The sequence below is a fragment of the Nipponia nippon genome, unplaced genomic scaffold, assembly GCF_047370975.1.
Source record: "Nipponia nippon isolate SJK-2023a ecotype South Korea unplaced genomic scaffold, ASM4737097v1 scaffold_1, whole genome shotgun sequence".
Taxonomy (NCBI): Eukaryota; Metazoa; Chordata; class Aves; order Pelecaniformes; family Threskiornithidae; genus Nipponia; species Nipponia nippon.
This window is the reverse complement of record NW_028262290.1, coordinates 100,722,438-100,735,532: the sequence shown is the minus strand read 5'-3', so window position 1 is coordinate 100,735,532 and position 13,095 is coordinate 100,722,438.

The following is a 13,095-nucleotide window of genomic DNA, read 5'->3' as shown; positions in this document are numbered from 1 at the left end:
ACAGCTTTTTGTCATTTAAATATTTAAGCAGCTGATTGATTACCATATTTCTGCATTACACAGCTATGAAATTTGGTGCTCTCATATAAAAGGTACAAATATAGAGGTGACATTGTATGCGAGGGCATTTGTTCAGATATAATACTGGCTTCGTGGATAACAAAAACATATATAAAATGTGTTTCTCTATAATCACTACTTATTTTTATTATTCCCTGTATTATACAACATGTGATAATATTTAGGGAGGCCTGCTGGAGCTTTTAAGGAGTTATTTTTTCCTGCCTGACGTTACCAGTGTTATTTTCCTCTATACATACTTCAGAGAAGCACTAGTCCAATAAAACCCTTACTTCCTAAGGGAAATTCCCTTGCAGAACACTGTCAGCAAGAACTGATACCAGAGAAACAGGAGGAAGACACATCAGAGTCAGCTTCCCAAACAAATCTAAACTCACCCTCATGTTCCTCTACTTAATAAGGCAACAGCTCTAAGCTTGAGCGATGTGCACAAGAGATGCAAATGTACTAACACATTTCCTGGAAGGCTACTGGGAGACAAACAACAATTTTGCAGCAGCATACTATAGAGTTACCAAATATATACACATATTCATTACAGTAATATTAAAAGAACAGACTGCTGCTTTCACATGTCTGTGCAGCTTGTGTGCAATGGGAGCCTCTTTCTGTTCAGTGTCTCTGGGCACTGCTCCTCAATCCAAAAATAAGAAGCAACAGCCTCTCCCCCTTTCTCCCCTCCCATGAGTATCTGAGATTCACATGGTTTTGTTTGCTTCATTGAGAAATGGAAAAAAGACTAAAAGGAGGGTCAGACACTCACAGTAGTCTGCTTTTTTTTTTGTTCTTATAAAAGGGTGACATTTACCTATCTAAAATAATTTTATGTACTCATGTAGCAAGGAAGGGCGGAAGGGCGGAATTGCATCACCCCATCAAGGGCGGAAGGACTTTGGAGGCAGAACATAATGTTAAATCTGGTTTTGCAGAGGTAATCAAGAAGGCCTCTCAGAAGATAATTCAGTCAGTTTAGCTCTTGGACACAACTTGGGTGTTCTTACTGACAAACATTGGCACCTAATTCCTGGGAGGATTTCATCAGCGTTACAAAGGACAGCAATAATCCCACTTAAAATGCCTTCTACAAAAAGACTTCTTTCACCAAAGAACTGATTCCCTAGGGAAGTCTCATTTCTCTAAGCAGCACCAAAAATCCAAACTCATGCTCATCTCTGATATATGGTGTATAAAAGATATATATCTGACACATGCATGCATGCACTTATTAGTTGTAGCTGTCCATATATGCTAATCCAGGAATAATTTACGCTTCTAGTGGACCAAACAGGAAATCAAGGACTCTAAGAGAAATCTAGATTGTACAACCATTATTGGGCAGCCTTTGGACCCTGCCTAGGACATTATGGATACTTCAACACTTAAACATGAGCATGTTCGGTGAACAAATTTCTTATAAGAGCAAAAACCTGAGAAGATCCTTTATTAAACATCAGCCATGTCTTCAGAGTTCGTCACACATTTTGACAGTAACTCACCAGGCCCAAGTAAAATATTTTATCTAACTACCTCAGCTTTGAAGCCGTAAGCAGTAAAAATATTTTTCTTAAATGACTGATGAAGAACCTGTTTTGGTCACAGCATGATGCTGAGTAGGCATGCCAAAACAGCAAAAGCATGAGCTACCGTTGTGTACGGGGGTGACCAAGAAGTTACAATTGGATTTACAAAGTGAGTTAAAAGCTTGGGATATGTTACATACAGAAACGAAACACGGTATCTCCAGGCTGGTGGTAGGCTTTTGGTGGGGCCTTTTTTTTTTTTGACCACATCAATCACTAGGAATTCAATCATCAATATTTAGTGACTCAATCACTAGGGAATATGAAGCAGAAGTAGTAATAAATTTTTGGACACTAGAGGAATGCACACATGAATCTTGAAGTTCAGAGATGGACTGGGTACAGCAGAGAAGTTTATTAAACTACTTCTCTACAGTTGTTTTCCATTCCTTCGTCAACCCTAAAATGGATGCGGGAGGTTAGAATAACAAAACTAACTATACATCAAACATGAGAGATGAAAAGACTTTCGCCTGCATCTTCTCCTCCTCCTCTGCCCCACATGACGTGCAGCAGGCTAGAAAAAAAATCAAATAATAACCAAACCACCAGGCAAACAACCTCAGCCTTCAAGACTGCTGTGGGCTAGAAAAATAATATTATATCAAGTATGCAGACAGACCTTCCTGGGGAGACATCCTGCATTGGGAAAGAGACCATACCTTGTACCATGAAGCCATCTCTTAAATAGCTGATAAAACGACCATCTGTATATGAGCTGGCCTGTCAACCTGGGAGGCAAACTGGGGAATATGAATGGGAAGTCAGAAAAAAAGAAACTATTCTTGGACCATCATTGCCTTGCAAGTAAGCACACTTGGCCTTTGATCTGGCTAAGCTTTTTAGCCCGGCTACACTCCAATTCAAGGGTTTAATAGTGCTTTGGAGATGCAGTTATGGGCCACCCACCTTACAAACTGTAATGACGCTGTAATGAGCACAGTTCACTCTTACTTCCAGTGCAGAAAGAGATAGATGGGGACAACAGCCCGTATATCAATGAGAGAACTAGAGAACAGTAACAACAGCATCTTTCCCTAAAAGCTGCTTTGGCTCCACTTTTTCTAGTGGAATAAGATTCACAGGCACATAACTCACCAAGTTGAAAAAGCATCGTAACTTCCATATTAACCCTGGTATACGGACACTATGTGGTACGCCACATGCTAAAGGTGAAAAGCCTCCTTCTGAGCAAAATGAGCTTTGTTTTCAAAACAGTGGTTTGGAGGTTCAGCCACACAGGAGTGAAATCATCAAACCGAGGTCAATGATGTCATGCGGGGCAGCCCCAGACCACAAAGCACAGGCATGACTGGCTTCTCTTAAAGTTTAGGAGTGCCTGGAAGTGCTCAGTGCCCAAGCTGGTGCTCAGACTTTCTTCCAGAGGTAAATTTCAACCACAGATGTGAAAATGATCGAGGGTCAAATATACAGTGAAATGGATATTCTGGAGAGGGAAGGGAAGAGGGAGGAAAAGACAGAAATATTACTAGCGTACTGGAGAGCAAGGAGAGAGGACAGGAAAGCCAGCACACAAGGTAGGGCAGAGAGCCTGCATGACTTTAAGCTTGGAAGCTGGGCATCCCAGGAAGGCCTGGATCTCTTGCTTGTGTCTGGTACTCCGAGCTAGAAACTTTAGTGACGGAAATAAAATGGAAACCCAAACTCTTACTCCTGAGCTGTACTTCTCTGAAGTTTGGCTCAGGATATTTAAAGGGGCAGGAGCCAAACTTTTATGGTTTTAGGCTTTTTTAACCTGGGGCATGAAAGCTGGCCAATGCTCTTGGTGGTTGTACAACAGATTGCATCACCCCATGTGCCACAAAATCATCTGGTGAGCTGCAGTGCAGTTTGCAGCATCTATCCTGCAGAAATCCAAGATGATAAGAGGGGAGGCTCCTGAACGATGGCAATAGGTGTCTTCGGAATAGCAAAGGAGGTGTAGGTACCATCTGCCTCTTCTTGCGTTAAGTTTAACCCAGTTGCTATCACATCATCGGGATTATAAAACTTTATTACACCTACCAACAGAACCAGGAATTAAAAAAAAAGGAGGGGAAAAATTCTCTCTTGTTGAAACACTGAAGACGGAACAAGGACAAGCCTGGTACAAACATTTCAGTCAAATAAACAAGGGAATTCAGTAGATGCCAAAAAATTTATATTAAAGAGTCTCACTTAGGAGATTGTAAGAGCCTGCATAGTAGGCTTCAGCATAGTATTTTCATATGACATACTAACAACAAAAGCTGATGAAACTTCACATTGTTCACAGTGAAAAGAAAACATTAGTTCTTTTTCCACTGTCTTTGCTTCGGTTAAATCTTGCGCCAGTGTATTTTAACTTAAGCCAATTTGGGATGTTAACAGCATACAAATATGCTTTTCCCGTGAGCTGCCAGAGAAGGGTTTTTTGAGCTGGAATTGTGTTAAGCTGATTACTTCTTTTAATTTCTTCTTAATAATACAGCATTTTTAATTGTTTGAATCCTAACAGCTGATATAGCTGTTTAGAGAGTCAGGGAATGCAAATGAAGACTGAGAAATTCTTTCAATATAAAACCAGAACTCTCCTATGCCATGGCAACAGCAATTTTTCATTAAATTATAGATTCCTCAGGGTTGCTCTCTCCATATTGACAAGACCATTTCATAGGGAGAAGAGGTAAGGGAAAAGAGAGATCTTACTGAAGAAACAGAATTGTTATGACGAGCAATTAACCACTTATATCCCAGCACGTCACAGTGGGTCTTCTCCTCTCATTCCATGATATAGACTGATTATAAAAATGCTTCCCATTTGAGTGCCTCAACCCTAATGCAGTTTGCATCAGGCTGCATTTTCCCTCAGGCTGAAAAATACTGACATCAACAGGAACACTGGATGTGTTGAACCTGCCATCACCAGCCTGAAAAACCTCTGTCTTCACTATTGCTCATACCTTCTAGTGAACTGCCTGCTTGCACAGATGGGGCTCACTCAGTTCCACCAAGGAGTCTGCTGTCACAGGGATTCACACTTTGCCATTTCTCCCAAATATTTGCATTTTTCATATGCTGTTTTTTTTATGTCATCTCTTCCCTCTAAAATCCATGCAAACCAGTTACACCAAAACCAGCCCAGAAGCCTGCAGAACCTCCACTCCACAGGCACTTTAGGTAAATGATCCATAATGAGTGGTAATAATGTAAAGGTACATTTACACGACTACATTAGCTGCATTTGCAGATCATAACAAAGGTGGCATTGACAGAGCTGTGACAAAACATGTTTTGGTACATACATGACATTAAATTTTTGTTGTTGGTTTTTCTTATTTCCATTGCTCATAGCAACTGTTGTGTCTTCCCCTCTGAACATCACTACATGGTTTCTTAATGGAAAACTAAATGGGTTCTCATTTTTCCCCTCTCCTTTTCCAAAATTCCACTCTTGGCCATAAAGAGTTATCCTTTATACCCATTAGTTAGAGAGTGAAGGTGTCTCTCTTTTAATCACATGTCCCACAGTAAGAAACAATACCGAGCACTAAATCACAGCTCAGCAGTAGGCTTTCTAAAGGAGTTGTGTCTAAACTGAATGTCAGGCAGTGTAACCCTGGAGTGTTCACGGTGGCCCACGGTCTGGATTTGAGTGACGAATGTGGGTAGAGCTACAACTTGTCCTACTGGGAGGTTTTAACTGGAGCAAAAAGTTTACACAGACTCTACTGTATTACTGCCTAAGCTTCTGTCTGCACTCTGTCCTCTGTTTTGTTTCTTTAAGACTCCCACCAGCCTGACCTATTCAGAAACCTGGTAAAAATGCCAGAAAATGCTAGCAGAGTGATCTTGCCCCCATGTTCGCTAGCTTCGTTATACACCTACTTCTCCCCTGCGAGATCAGTGCCTCCTGCTGCTAGCCAGTCCTGCGTGGGCCAGGGCAGAACGTCAGAGGAAAGGACAGAATCACAGTTGGTTAGCTGTTAGCAGAACCCAATCTCCTGCTCTAATTTTGGGGAGAAGAGAGGAAGGAATGGACAATATGCTGCTATAACTTTCCTACAAATTCCTACAAATTATGCATAGCAAGGAAAATAATATAAACACTTGCGATGTGTTTCTCTCTTCCCTGTGCTTTCCAAATGCAGTTCTTCCATATTTGCTAACCAAGCATTCAACTAAAACCAGTTTACTAATGATGGAGGATTTACTGACGTGTTTGGAAAATATACACCTGTCACAGAATGAATTCTCCTCTGTGTTTCACATCCAGTGGGTCAACTATTTTATCTGAAGGTTTGAACTGACTTCAGGCACAAGGGCACGACTTGAGATGAAGTCGTGGCTTTGCCTCATTTTAGAGGTCAGTCATCCAGTACTTCAGCCTAACACCTGCTCAAAATGATGTGTCTCATTTCTGCTTCAGGTTATATTTGCTCTGTTATTTCTACAGAGCCGACTACAAAGTTTCTGGAAGCACCAAGTTTGGTGGCTGTCTACTCTAGCAGTATATATATATATATATATGTATGTATGTAAATGAGCTGTTTAGTACATAAACTGTTCTGAGGAAGATTCACTGACTAGAGATGTAAGATAAGAGCAATAAAAAGTAGCTGCTATTCAGACAACAAAAATGGCAAGAGATCTTTGCTAAAGGGTCACTTCTAAAAACTGTTTTCTAAGCATCCCACTTACCCAGAATACAGGGGTTTTGGCTGCTTGTTGGCACTGAAGATTGTATTTAATGCTTCAGAAAAGTAAGGAAAGGAAAAGCACAAGCCTGTTCCCCTCTATGGATTTATTCATCATGGAGAAAAGCCACTGAAAACGGGGTGTGTTTTTCCCAGACTATTTTGCATTCAAAACAACAGCCCTGCCTGCACTGGAAAATTCCACAGTATGTGGAGACCTACAGAGGGACTGAAAGAAGGGACTTGGAGAAAAAGGTACATGTTTCAATTAGATTGAATAAGGGTAACGATGCTCACATTAAACCTCACTCAGACCTTCTGAAGTTCCTCCAGAAAAATCAGAAAAGCCAGATTATAATTTGTCTGATTTTTCTAAAATTAATAATATTGCCAACAAGCCAAAAAAACCCCACATGCTTCTCCACCTGTCATTTACCTCTTTTTAGACATTCTTATATAAGAAAAACAAGTTTTAGAATGGAGAAGTTGCATAGTTTTAGATAATCTCTTGTGGTGGTCAGTGATGTCAGTGAAAGTTGATTTTGCTCAGCTCCCTACAAAAATCAGTGCCTGTGCTGAACAATATACATACATACATATATATACACACACACACTTTAACAAAGATACAAATGTATCTTTGCCCCATTCATTGGGTATTCATAAACTCTTCAGTGCTAGTTCAAGCTGTATTGTTGTGATATCATAAGCAACCTGGGAAAGGGTTTTATGTGAAGTACGTGTGCATTCAGTACTCTAATGCTTTCCATAAAACACATATAGCATAACACATGCACGTAAACACAAACTGTCCATGCAGGAAATACATTCAGTATGGTTATTCAGAAAACCCATTAAAAATTACAAGGCATGTACAACTGTATCTAAATCTTTGGTTGTTCTTACAATTCAGATGCTAGCAGAGCTGGAAAAAAACCCTGAGAGCTATAAGAGCATTCTGGGAACTAGACTGAAAGCTAACCAGAGCTTCCACTTTGCTTCTAGAATAGCCATGTTATAAAAATTTTACTCTGAGTAAAAGAGCCTTTCCAGATGTAGCTAGATAATACTGAACTCTGTTTCCACTAAGAGCTTTAGGAATAGTATTAGCTCACATGGAAATAATTTTTTAACTAGCCGGGAGTGGTTCCCTAACAGTTCCTGAAGCTGTTCCCCCATGCTCATATCCCCTCCTCTCTGGCTCATTTTAGGAGCTACACCCAGTGTGCAGAATGACCTCTGCACCTAAAGAGGCACAAACTATTTTATGCATGGAAAGAAAGGAATATCGTGACTGACTGTCTAAAAACACCATAAGAGCCAAAGCAGAGCTTTGTACAGTTTTTACCTGACAAAAGCCAACAAGATTAATCTGTCTTAATGAAGCTGTGATGAAATACAACGACTTTAGCTTTACAGGGTCCTGCAACATTATGACAAATGCAGCTTCCCATGTGATGATGTAAGAAGCCAAGAAGCTTGGTAAAACTGGACTTGTATTTTCTTGAAGTCTGTAAATTTGAAAGGTCCTCTTCATATAGTCTGAGGTCAGAAAAATAAAGCATTATATAAAAATCAGTGATGGTGGAAGAAGAGCCAATTGTATTTAGACATGACAGCAAAGGTTCATGCTTTAGCCTGTGTATACTGAACCATCAGGATCACTTTTCAATTGATCTCTCTCTCACTTTGTCTCTTAGCAGATTCTTTGGCCTGTTCACTTAATTTTTTTCTACCATCTATCTGGGTATATTTCTGAGATATTAGACTCCAAAATATCACAGCAGTCAGAATAGTTCATTCTGGGAATAGTTTATAAAGAATGAAATAAATAAATACATGCGAGATGGGGAAAGGAGAGATCGAGACAAGCAAACTAAAGTGGAGGACAGCAGGTGGATGATAATCCCAATGCTGCAAAACAAGGAGAACTGAGTAAGGGGATCAACCAGAAAGAATCATTTTATGCAGGATAGTAAATACACAGAATTATTTGCCAAGTAAAAGACTACTCAGGTAGATAATACTGACTGGTCACAAGAACAGAGCAAAGAGAAAAATACAAGAGAGAAAGAAAATGGGACCACATTCTCTCTTCAGTTTAGGAATTTCTTAACCACTGTAAGACATGGATCCTCAGCCTGCCAGTCACACACCAACCCTTTTCGCTCATCTGCGAACTCCAGGTTTTATTGCTGCAATGCAGTGGACGAAGTATCTTTCACCCTGCTTTGCCATGAAGTCCAGAAGGTGTAAGAGGCTTAGTAACTTCTCCTGACTCCTATGTTGGTGTAAGAAGAATACTTTAATAATTCCGGCAACCTTGAGCTACCAAAATGTTTTATAGACTTCTGTGGATGCTCCGGTGAACCGAGAGAGCTGAGCATGCCCTAGTCACAAGCAGGAATGGGCATGCCAAAAGTGCTAGGAAGGCAGTTTTATCCACTCTCTTCTCTACTTAAGATCTGGCTCATTATATGAAGCCATATACCTTGAGGAACCACATCCACTTACCTTGCAAGCTCCCTTCTCTCTGCTCTCCACCACTATAACAGAATCGGGGTTTCTACACCGATATTTTGTGCCAAGTCTGTATGCAGGACCATCATGTGGAAGACCATGTTGTGTCCATGGTCTCCCACAACATCTGTGTTTCACTGTAAAAACAAACCCATCACCAAATGTAGGACATGCAGCAGACAGAGCTGACAGAGACTCTGGGCTTGCCTTGTACTATCTATTAGTACTGTGACCAACACCAAGCTGCAGCCACAGCCCGGATTGATACGTATTTCTCCAGCTTAGATTCCTGTGAACACATTTCTGTACGCCAATAAAACCGACACGAAGGAAGTTATTCCTCCTCCAGGCTGGAAAGCGAGAAAATAAGCCAGTTGTTATAACTATTGTTAAATATTTAGGAGTAAGTCCCCCAATTTCAGGATGAATGAATGGATAGAGATATTCAGCCCAGTTATGTTATTAATAATTTACGCTGTCTTTCAAACTGCATTAAATCTGCCCAATGCATAGCCTCTACTCAGAATTTAAAATATCAAATTAGTTTATTGATTAACTTAATTTTCTGCTGGATACAGCACCTGCTTTGCATTTCAGAATGAGGCTTCATTTACATTTGTATCTTTGTTGTTTACCTTCCACCTGGAAACTGACCCCAGAAATTTCATTATTCTGTAATAATATATAGCATTACCACCTATTTTAGTCACAGTCCTCAGAATGCAAATACAGGAGCTGACACGGTTATTTAATTGAATTTTACATGCCAGTTTGGAGTCACTTTCATTTAAATCCAACTTAGATGTGGCTGACAGTTTGAATCTCACTACACTGTAAGCCAAGAAGACAAACCAGTCAACCACGGCACTGCTAACTATACGGCTTTCCCATTTTGCTAATGTAATTCCCTCCAGTTTACATGTCTTGTAAGCAGTATCTTTGGAAGGAAACAACTGCAGGAAGAAAACACCAGATTCAAAGACAGCTTGACTCATTCCCGTTGAAGGAGGCGGCCATGTGAGATCTGGGGCCATGCTCTGGGGAGAGCAGAGCTGGCCGGCACAAGACCTTTATTATCTCTGGACTCACTGCTTATTTCCCTGTGAGCTGCTAAAGCATTCTTAGCTCCAAAGCAAATAAGTACAAGCCAGTACACCCTGCTGCCCTGAAACCATACAAGCTGATGACAACGTGTATGGCGGATGACACATACACTGCAGTCCCCCAAAACGAGGGAAGCCTTTGCTTCTCCTTGTCAGAGTGGCTTAATTCAAATATAGATCATATACAGCCTGTTGAAAAGAACAGGCAATTCTTCCCACCAGGGAATTAATTGCCCCTTCACAGCTACGTGTATAGGAACAACCTCCACTGTCAGTCCCTCTTTCTGCACTCTATCCCCCCGCCCCCCCCTTCACGTTCAAAAACTTAATTTTTACTATTTACTTTAGTGTATGAAACAGCTGCTTCACAGTAAGACAAACTTGGCAATTTTGAGGCATCAAAGCCCGACTGAATTTTGCAAGGTATGATTTATATTTCCCTTTTTCTTGTACAGTATGTGGGGAAGCCAAGAGTGAATAATCCTTTTGGGTGTGAGGAATCCAAAAGCCTTGTATCCCAGCCATAGCCTTCATGAAGCAACTGGTCTAAACATATTTTTGTTAGATTTTGGCAATACTGCTTCTTACCAGGGTTCATCTAAACCTGTAGAGATTATACTATATTCCTACTTCATGTAAGTGGCCTACATCATACAGCAGAACAGGTAGTTCACAAAAATTAGAGAGTGCCACCAATGCAACAGATGCCAAATATTTTTTTTAGAGAGAAACTTATTTACTTTTAAAATTAAACCTAAAAATAGCAACTCCCATATACACTTGATTTTAGAAGCAGGGGGAAACCTACTCATTTGGAGTAGTTTTACATAGCCACACAGCTCAGATTTTATTAGCTGGTTAGATTTTATTAAAAAAAAAAAAAGGGTTGGATTTTATAAAAGCACTACCTTTACAAGTGTTCATTCATGTTGACACACAGGTCCCAACCCAGCTGCCAAACTTTTTGCTTTCTTTTTTGTTTACAAACATGTCCTTGTTTAGCTCTTTTTTGTGCTGGTCAGAAGCAACGCAAAACAATTTCAGCTGATTTTGGCCAAAGAGATCAAATATATATTGTATTCCATTTCCACATACCAGAAAATGTTTTTTTTTTTAAAACCAGACTAAGCAAAACAAACCAGCAACTCCAGTACAAAAACACATATCAAAGAACCAGAATCCGAAGTTTGAAGCAGTGCTAGTGATTGGTTTTGGTATCTGGTGACCAATTTATTTCAAAAGGGGCTGTAAATCACAGGTTTCAGTCTCAGCCTCCACCAGTGCCAAACTCGGCACCAATGCCAATGGCTCATCATTGCTAGTCTTGTTGCTGAAACATGACTCACCTTGCGGACAATATAGCGAAAGCACAGTTCACGGTGAAAATAAATACATTAAAAGATTTACTGAGCTGAATCCCATTCTGCAAATACCTGAGCATGTATGGCACAGACGATTCTCCTGTGTCTGTGGTGTCAAGGGCATCCATCGCTCTGCTGAACTCACCATGAAGTGTGGCACATTGATCAAGGGAATCTTCTTTAGTCTCTGAAAATCCGGGTGGGACACACAAGCAAAGTTATTCTCTGCAGATTTCCAATCAGTTCAGCAGCAAATAATTTCTTAAAACTTGGGGTGTTGGGACTGATTTTAAGGCCCCATTTTGTTGACTTTTGAAAGGTACACCTTGTATGCAGTCCTCACCTTTTTACTTGCCCACATGCGGAGCTCTCGAAAAAGCAACATGATTTTCAACGTGGATGGGAGGAAGTTTTATGCCACTGGAACAAAAACCTTCATGTTGATCTATTATAAGTAGCTATTCCAAAAGTAAGCCTGTATTGCCAAACAACAAGGAAAGGGGTGACACCTGAGAGTCAGACATTCGAATGTGAATTAAGAGCAAGGAAAAGAGCAGCAAAGAGCTTTCACAGTTGCCAGAGAGAGTGAGCAGAGATTCATGGAAAGAAAAATGTAATTTCTGTGTGTCTGCGTGGATGCCTGTAAACGTACTCTCAGTGGCAAAAAAAATAATAATCAGCTTATAGAGGACAGGGCTCCTGCTCTGTCTCTATAGCAATGAACCAAAGACCGGGAATGACAAGGCCGCACCAGCCAGGGCAGATACATACACCTGAGCTGACTGTGTGGACACTAGTGCCCGACTTTTGTTTTTCTGATTTCCAAGTTACCCATTCAATGCTTGACAATATCAAATTAGAACACACGTCCTTATAAGCCAAGCCCCTTATTACATAGGAAAACTTTAAAAAATACCATTTTCTCTACAATGAAATGCTACTTCTTCAGTAAAATGAATTTTGCTTAGGAAGTCAGACTTCATGATGAGAGAAAAGCAGTGGGATGGGGACGAAATGTAAAATCTGGTCACTAGGGGAAATTGCTTTTAGGTCTTATTTTCACTGTCCATGAATAGGGTTTTAGACCTTGCTCTGCCAAACATTTAGCAGGGAAGCTGGCACATCTACAGTAGACACAGTCTCTCCATCTGAACCTGCAAGAAGCACCTGATGATAAAGTATATGAAAAAACCAGCATGCAAGTCCACAAATAAGACACAAGGCACTTGATAGAAAATAAAAGACTCTCTCACTTCCCCCTCTACGCACACACACACTGTATAAAAATTATGAAAATAATCAGTTAGCCTTTATATCACAAAACTAAGACTATTTCTTGATCAAAAAAAGGATCATTTCTATGGGAAAAATGGGTAAAGTAAGAAAAAGAAATGAAAGAGAATAAAAGAAAAAGATTCAGTTAATTAAAAAAGAAAACTAGTAAAGACCAGCATCAGGAAATAGCAGGTTGTATCGATCTATTTAACTCATGGATAACAAGCTCCAGAGGGAGGAATTAAACTAGTTGTATGAGCCTTCAAGTCTCAGAAGAGAATTAAAAAGCATAATGTCTCATATTGGGCAGACTGAACCTTTCATTTGGTTTAGACAAAATAAAATTTATAGCTTTGTTTGGCAGCAGTAAGTATTTTTTTAAAGACTAAAATACACATTTAGATTTCATATTTGCAGTTTTCATAAAAGCAAACTTTGTGTTTCAGCTGATGGGAATACTTCAAGAAATAATATTGCCCTTCATCCTACAGGTACACAG